The 7,690-nt window shown below is 39.1% G+C and overlaps 1 protein-coding gene across 1 annotated transcript in view; it reads left to right on the top strand.

The window, feature by feature from the left end:
- The first annotated feature begins 1,773 nt into the window (after positions 1-1,773).
- The window catches only part of wnk3 (WNK lysine deficient protein kinase 3), a 36,428-nt gene continuing 30,511 nt past the window's right edge, over positions 1,774-7,690 (top strand). The window contains exon 1 of the mRNA XM_020615425.1: positions 1,774-2,344. The gene's annotated coding sequence lies outside the window, so the exon portion shown is untranslated. The remainder of the gene's footprint in view (positions 2,345-7,690) is intronic.

The following is a 7,690-nucleotide window of genomic DNA, read 5'->3' as shown; positions in this document are numbered from 1 at the left end:
GACTCAAATGAAGGTGTAGAACCATCTGAGGGATGATCAGAAGAAATGGACAGCACCCAAGTTAAATATATGGGTGTCACAGCAAAGGGTCTGAATACTTATGACCATGTGATATTTCAGTTTTTCTTTTTTAATAAATCTGCAATAATGTCAAAAATTCTGTGTTTTTCTGTCAATATGGGGTGCTGTGTGTACATTAATGAGGAAAAAAATGAACTTAAATGATTTTAGCATATGGCTGCAATATAACAAAGAGTGAAAAATTTAAGGGGGTCTGAATACTTTCCGTACCCACTGTATTTTCATCCTGTCGTATACATTTCAGTGATGTTTCAGCTGACATTGTTTCCTTAGAACTTGATGTACAGCAGTTATTGCTTGCCACATGTTTATGGAGTTCCTCCAGTTGGTTTGGTCATTTGTTTTCATAAGTCATTTTCTTGTAGTGATGCTATTTATTTTAATACTTTATTAAAAATACACAGCAGAATAATTGTGTGGTTTTAATGTTGTCTCAGGCCTGCAAGCATCTTTGTACTGAGTGTTCTGTTTGAAGATTCAACCTAAAGTTTGGTTTTGTATGTTGTTTTTTTAAATGCTGAATGTAACCACCTGCATTTTGCAAGCCGAATATGTAGGAGATGTTTAACGCACAGATAAAGACTGATTTTTTATGGTTAGAAACTTGTTTTAGCATTCTTGGTTTGGATTGTGTTACTCTGAAACAGTCTCACAGTCTGTGTTTATATTGTGACTGCTGATGAATAAAAACTGGCTGAATATTTTTGTGGTGCCATTTGCATGTGTACTTGGAGATCTAGTCAACTGGCATAGTCTACTTGAAGAAATTCACCAGAGGGCGACAAAAGTCAGAGTCTCAGCGGAGTTAATTCATTCTGCTCAAGGCATTTGGTTCACTAAGTGTATATCGTGGTGGTGATAAAAGCTGCGAACATCCTAATGCATGGAGAAGATTTCTGGTTTAATTGAATTCACTCATAGGCGGTAACGTAATAATGACAAACACGCTAAATATCTTCGTTCCATTTAAAATGCGTTATGGGAAGTTCAAGTATTAGAACAAAATTGTGATTTGGATTTTCCCGTTTATGAGTTTAGTGTTCGTGATCATTAGATGGGATGTTTAAAGAGAGAAGCACAGACCATGACCACCATTTTAAAAGAGAATAATTATGTAGTTAATTGCTAAATTGGACTTCATTATCTTAATTAATTATTCAGGCTTACTTTTATAGTTTCTCTTTTGCATTAACTGCCTTCAAGTCACACTTAGCTCATACAATATGTATTATTGGATAGGCTAATTAACTACAGTAGCCTAAAGGGTTAAAATGAGCAGTTGTCGCCCAAATATGCGGCGTTCACATTAATGCAGTAGTAATAATAATAATCTAACAGGCCTACTATTTAATAGTATATCACTTACAGTAATAATTTTCAGCACTTAGTTTTGCTTTTGATATTTTAAAAATATCTTTTTAATAATTAAAAATTCAAATGCTGAACTTTTACTTGTAATTGTGTATTTTTAAAAGATTATTTTTGTACAGATCTTTTTGCCAGATACATAAAATAAAACCACGGTAACCATAAAAAAGTGTTTCAATGTCCTTTACAGGTACTTTTGCCTTATACTCGCTTAGGTCTAGCGACTGTTGGCGAGACTAATGCTTACGAGGAGCATTTGAATGCAGCATCAAAGTCACATAACAAACCATTGACGTGAACACGTAGCAGCGCTGCCCCCTTGTGGCGGAGTGAGAGAACTGTCGGGTTTGTTCAGGGTGATACAGATCTCTGAGGCAAGTGAGAACGAGCGCTCAGTATACACTAGAACCTGCTGAAGGCCGTTGTAAATTATGTATATAAGTTGCCGATATTATTCGGGTGCACATGAATGTACATTCGCACAACTTAGAGCCGATAAACCGAGGAGCGAGTGGAAATTCTGTAAACGAACGACCAGCATTGTCTGAAGTGGAACACGTAGCTACAGTCTCTCACACAGACCGAGGCTCGACGACTCCGCTGGGGATTTTCAAACCGACACACCACGACAGGCGAATTAAATGTAACGAGAAAAACAAAGGCGCCCACGAAATCTCGTCTAAAGCCTTTTGTAAATGTACTTATATTTTCAGTGGGCGTAAAATAATGTTTTTATGCGTAAAGCTGCTATAAATCTAGTTTAATAACGCCTTAAATAGCGATAGGAAAATTATACTGAGTTAGCTTGTTATCTGAACTGAGTGGCTTGTTTTATTTGTTTGGTTGTTTCTGAGTAATTACAACGCTAGGCCGACGAGCTACGGTTTCATTTTGGGTAAGTGATGAGTACTGCTATTTTCAATTACAGCCCAAATAGTAACCTGTTTCTTTATATATATTTATTATGGTGTCGCTCAAACGCTGAGATATTATTGTTGTTTTTTTTGTCCAGCCTGTTTAAACGCTGCGAAATGGGTTATTTGTCCTTTCCTATGGCAGCTTGTTATTTTGAAAAACAATTATGCTGTGTAAAACACTTAAGTCAAGTGCATACCTAAAGGCCAGGACGGGGATTTTGTTTTGTGGTGGTGTGAACCGTCTCAGTCACTATGGTGTTACCCTGTATGGTGACTGTACTTTGTCTTCCACCGTCTGCATGGCGTTTTTTAAAGTCAGCTGAGCCGCTAGCTAGCCAATAGCTGTACTTCACGATGCTTGCACATGCAGGCATCACTGTGTTGTTGTATATGCTGTAGCCTAAAAATAACATATTTTAACTGCGTTTGACTTCAGAGCTAGTGAATAGTGCATGAGGAGTCACTTCATGGGGTCTTTGCTTAAAGCAATATGCACTGTATGTATGTTAAAACAAATTAAATCATCAGTAGCAAAAGTACATTCGATATTGTCTTATTATATATGGTATCCCTAAATTATGTATAGGCTAATGCCAACCATCCCCTCCTCAACTCCTGTATAGATATTTTATATCAAAGCAATGTGTCTGATTGACCCACTCACGGCAGTAGATGTGGACTCCAAACATTAACATGATGCTTTCTCTCCTAAAAAAGGCTGACAGATGCTAAACTACAGAAATCAACACTTGGCTGATGTCTGAGCACTCCCATCAGCCATTAAAGTTTAAACACTATTTGCAGGAAAGAAAGGGGCTCAGTTTTTGATATGAGCTCAAGGACTGTTAAGCCACTTTAGTAACATATGATGCTGATTCATCACTGTCTGATTAAGAAGCCATTCTCTCACCTGGATTAGAGGAATCCTTTGGTATGGGATGGCTATGCTGGCCAAGGAAAATCATAGAGCACAAAAAGGGGGGTTAGATAATGCATACTCTCTCCCCCTCTCTCTCTCAGTGAACAGTACTCTGTGTGTGCTACCTACACCCCTCTCTTCCATGCTCGACCTGGATTGGACAAAAGTCCTTGTTGTGTTTTCAGCCTAATGGGAAGAGAACAATCATTGTGTGTTTGACTCATGTGACCAGCATTTGATATTTTTCATCGGATTTCAAAATGCTGCTGTGACGGAAGACGCACGGGGAGGCAACATGTGCTGAGTGAACTCGTGCAGTGGAAGGAGTAGTCAGCCACTGTTCAGTTCACAGAGCTCTCATCTGACTGCTGAATTTGGATAAATGACGTTTTTCAGGATGATCTTAACATCTGCAAGTTCCATTTGTAGCGATCTCTCTTCACCAGTTGTTGATGTTGCAAAGTGCTTGTCCTGAACATTGTAATTAATTGTGACACACAATAATCACAGACTGAGCCTGGCCGCCTCCTGGTTCAGTGCAGAGGCAGCACAGACAGTCCACCCCTTGAAAGTATACATCTACCACTTACAGTAATGTATCCTGATATGACCGTATGACAGAAGTCATTGCTGTTAGACAGACCTCACTGAACATATGGTCTTTGTTATTAACTGCTGAGTTGTAGAGTTCACATCTAGACACGTGATCTTCAGAATAGTTGCAAATTGACATAGGGTCATTTGAATTTTGGACAGCAGCTCTCAGATCTTATGCTACCTGCTCTGTCCTCACATCACTGAGCCTCCATTGCCTCTGTAAATCTCTGTTGGACTATTGCAGAATTTGAAAAAATTATTACATTAATCATACATGCGAAGGTTGTTATGACAGGTGGGTATTGATTTGAGTTTGGTTTAGATTTGACTTACGCAATAGGACTAAAGGATATTCCATTACTTATTCAGCTAAATTAAGCCATTTTTCCATCTTTCTCTGTTACCGATAATATGCAAACTAGCTGGCAGCTGATGAAGGAACCTTGTTAAAAACCTGAAACACAGACATGTATACTGACAATACACTAGTGCTACCTGAATTTACTGCTTTTTTCAATTAAAATTTTCACCTAAAAATACATATATTTGTACATTTTTACTGTAAATGTCTACTTCTGCTTTTTCTTTGTGCATTTTGACTTATGTAGTATTCATTTTTCTCTTACTTTGTTTATATGCACCAAGATTCGTTTCTTGTGCATGAAAAGCTACTTGACAAAAAGCTGTTCTTGCTTGTTTTACCCAACCAACAGTCCAAAACTAAAGTGTCCTTATTGAATGTGTAGCATTTTTGCCCCGAAATCCAAAACAATTCGATAACAATGTTTTGTCCATCAACCAGTCGATTAATCACTTGAACTCGGCTTAAAATAGTTTGTCCAGACCTTTAGTTGAAGTGCAACGTGACAGGTTTGTAACAACACCTTCCTTTCTTTACCTGCTCCCCCTTGGCACGTTGCACCCAGTTTCACTTTGACACTGGACACATGAACAGAAATTATTCCTATGCTAATGTAATCACCTCATGTCTCCTTTTCCAGTTGCTAAAAGCATTCCTCCTCTTCTCTCTTTTCCTCCCCCCTTCCCTCCTCTCATCTCCTCATACAACTGTAGCTGCTTTTGTTTTGGCAAAAATGTAGCTATAGCTGCTGCTTTCATTCACACAAACTTTGGCACATATTTAATCAGGCAAAATCCCCCAGCCCTCTTTTTGTCTGTGCCACCTCCCTCACTTTATCTCTCTGTTGTTCGCTTTCACACACACATTTTTCCCAACCCTTCTACTAGCTGGGCCCCCTCACTCCATCTCTCCTTTCCTCTCTCTATCTCTGTTTGAAACTCTGCCATGCGCCTGCTCCCACCAGTCACCACTTTTTATTCACTTTTTTATCTACAGGTTTCCGACAGTTTCAGATTTCCTCTCAAGGCTCTTCTTTTGCCTCCACGTCTAATTTTCCAGCAGTCGTTTGGTTCCAGGGGATTATCGTAATACATAAATGTAGTAAGGGCTGAAAAAGTGCAACAGGATTGCGCTATATTAGTTGTGTTTAAACTTATACTTGTGTAGGAAATGTGGGACTAGATGTGCACTTTTGTTTGTTTTTGTGAAAGATTACACGTAAGTTATGTATGGCCTCTTTCTCCTTATCTTTAAACTTTGAGTACAGATAACAAAACAAGGGTGCAGAAACAAACATGGCCTTCAGCAGGTTTTGAGAATAGAATAGAGGTCACATCTTTGGCAGCCATGAAGTGAGGTTGTCACAGTGATTTTTGCTGTGCATTTCAGAAATGATCAGGCAGCCGCAGGTGTTCTCCCCACGTAGGAGTGTCACAGAAACCCGGAGGGAAGGCAGAGGGCAGCGTGTCAGATGCTCAGTTTTCATGTACCCTGATAGAAAAATCAACATGCAATGATTCTGACAAGTGAACTTGATGAATGCTGCACACTCTAGTCATTTTGTTTCCTAAGTGAGATGCCACTGTTTTCACTTGGTTTTGTTATCTTCAGCTTTGGTTGATCACATTTGCCCACATGTGCAGTTGCTTGGTCAGTTGACTGGTGTCAGAAAATTCCTTTTGGCATTCTTTTATTGAAATCGGACATGTGGTTTGGGTGTGAGTGAAATATTGTCTGTGTGTTTTCTGTGTATAAAATATAGAAAGTGTGTGAGAGGGACAGATAAGAAAGAGTAAAACACAAACTTTGTTGTAGCCTTCTGGTGTGTGTCTGATCTGTATCTGTGTGTTTTTGAAAGGGAGACTGGGCGGGTGTAAGAGACAGTGATGCGGTTGAACGTGTTTGATGTAGTGATAACTGTGTCCGGTATGTGGCTTTGTGGGAACTCCTTACCCTGGGGACATGGGTACATAAGCTCCTGTTTAAAGGGCAACTTCCCTCTCTTTATCACCTGCTGTTTTTACCCCTTTATGCTCCATCTTATTAGCGTTTACCTTTTTATTCTCACTCTACAGCACAGTATGTCCTCTCTTTGTCAGCTTAATGCAGATCATTTCCTATTAGTTATGAAGCCTTGGATCAGTATTTTGTTGTTGTTTAGGCTTATTGTAGTCCTGAAATGTCTAGTTGATAGACAAAGGCAGTTTCGATAAGTCTGAGTGTGCCACCTGTAGGGAGAAGTTAACTCATGCTAATGTGGTGCCAAGCAAGCTGAAGAGGCACTTGGACACTAAACATCCCTTCTTCATTGAGAGAAACGTGGCCTAAGAACATGAGCTCTGCACCAGAGGCAGCAAGAATGTTTGTGGGATTGATTGTGTGACACTCATCCTCCTCACTTCCAAAAAACATTACAGGTGTCGTGCTAAGTCCAGATGCTGCAAATGCACTGTCTTCACTACCATCAAGGATGTAAAAAAAAATCAGTGAGTCCAAATAGGTGCATGTCTCATTAGTTTGTAAGTAGGAAACTATATTTACAATAGCAAATGTTTTAATGCTGATTCTAATTTAACTTTACATTTAAAATGTATTTTTTTCTACTCAATATCAACCAGTTTTCATTCTCAGTGCATCTCTTCTCTTTACAATTTTAGACTAAAGTTATTTTTTTATTCCAACTCAGTGCATATTCTTCCCTGCTGATATGTATTTAATGTTTATAGGCAAATAAATTTTTATTCCCAGTGCATCTCTCTTCTTAGCTTGGTCTGTAAGGAGTGATTACATCTTGTTGTTTCCCTCCCATACCAGATCCACCTCTCCTCTCTCACTTATTCATTTTATTTGTCTTAAGTAAATAGAAATAAATGTTTGTAGAGTGACAAGGCTGATGACGTGTAATAGAGGCTATTTTCCATGGACATGAATACAAGTGTGCGTAGAGATTGTGGCTTGCCCTTTGGTGTGCATTGGGCACAGAAAGTTTGAAAACCACTGTCGTAGAATGTTGCTCAACTGGAAGTCTTTGTTGCTCCTCTGGAGTTGATCTAAGCTCAACCTATTATGTTTTTAATTTGACTGACAGCTACTAGCATTGCATTTCACAGTCCTTTGCTTTAAGCCCGGAGAAACAGCAGGCTTGATGTGAGCATTAATGCCCACATTATAAAAGAGATAACTGCTGTGAGCAATTACACAAGCCCTCAGTGATTGGTGGGCCTTGACAATGTCTAGACTTGCTGCTGTGACTTTGCATGAGCTGCTTTGTCAGTTAAGAATACATATCAAGGGCCAAGACTGACTATACATGTGTGGTACCTGTGGAAAGCTAAGAGTCCTGTAGCTCTTAACAGTCCCACATGTCCAGTTGTAAAGTGATACATGTTGACTTGTAAACTTAATATGCAAAGTGAGTTAACACTCTGACCCTAACTGCATGTTTTA

Source organism: Monopterus albus, unplaced genomic scaffold (assembly GCF_001952655.1).
Source record: "Monopterus albus unplaced genomic scaffold, M_albus_1.0 scaffold6.1, whole genome shotgun sequence".
Taxonomy (NCBI): domain Eukaryota; kingdom Metazoa; phylum Chordata; class Actinopteri; order Synbranchiformes; family Synbranchidae; genus Monopterus; species Monopterus albus.
The sequence above is the reverse complement of the archived record's forward strand: the minus strand, read 5'-3'. Positions and strand labels throughout refer to the sequence as shown.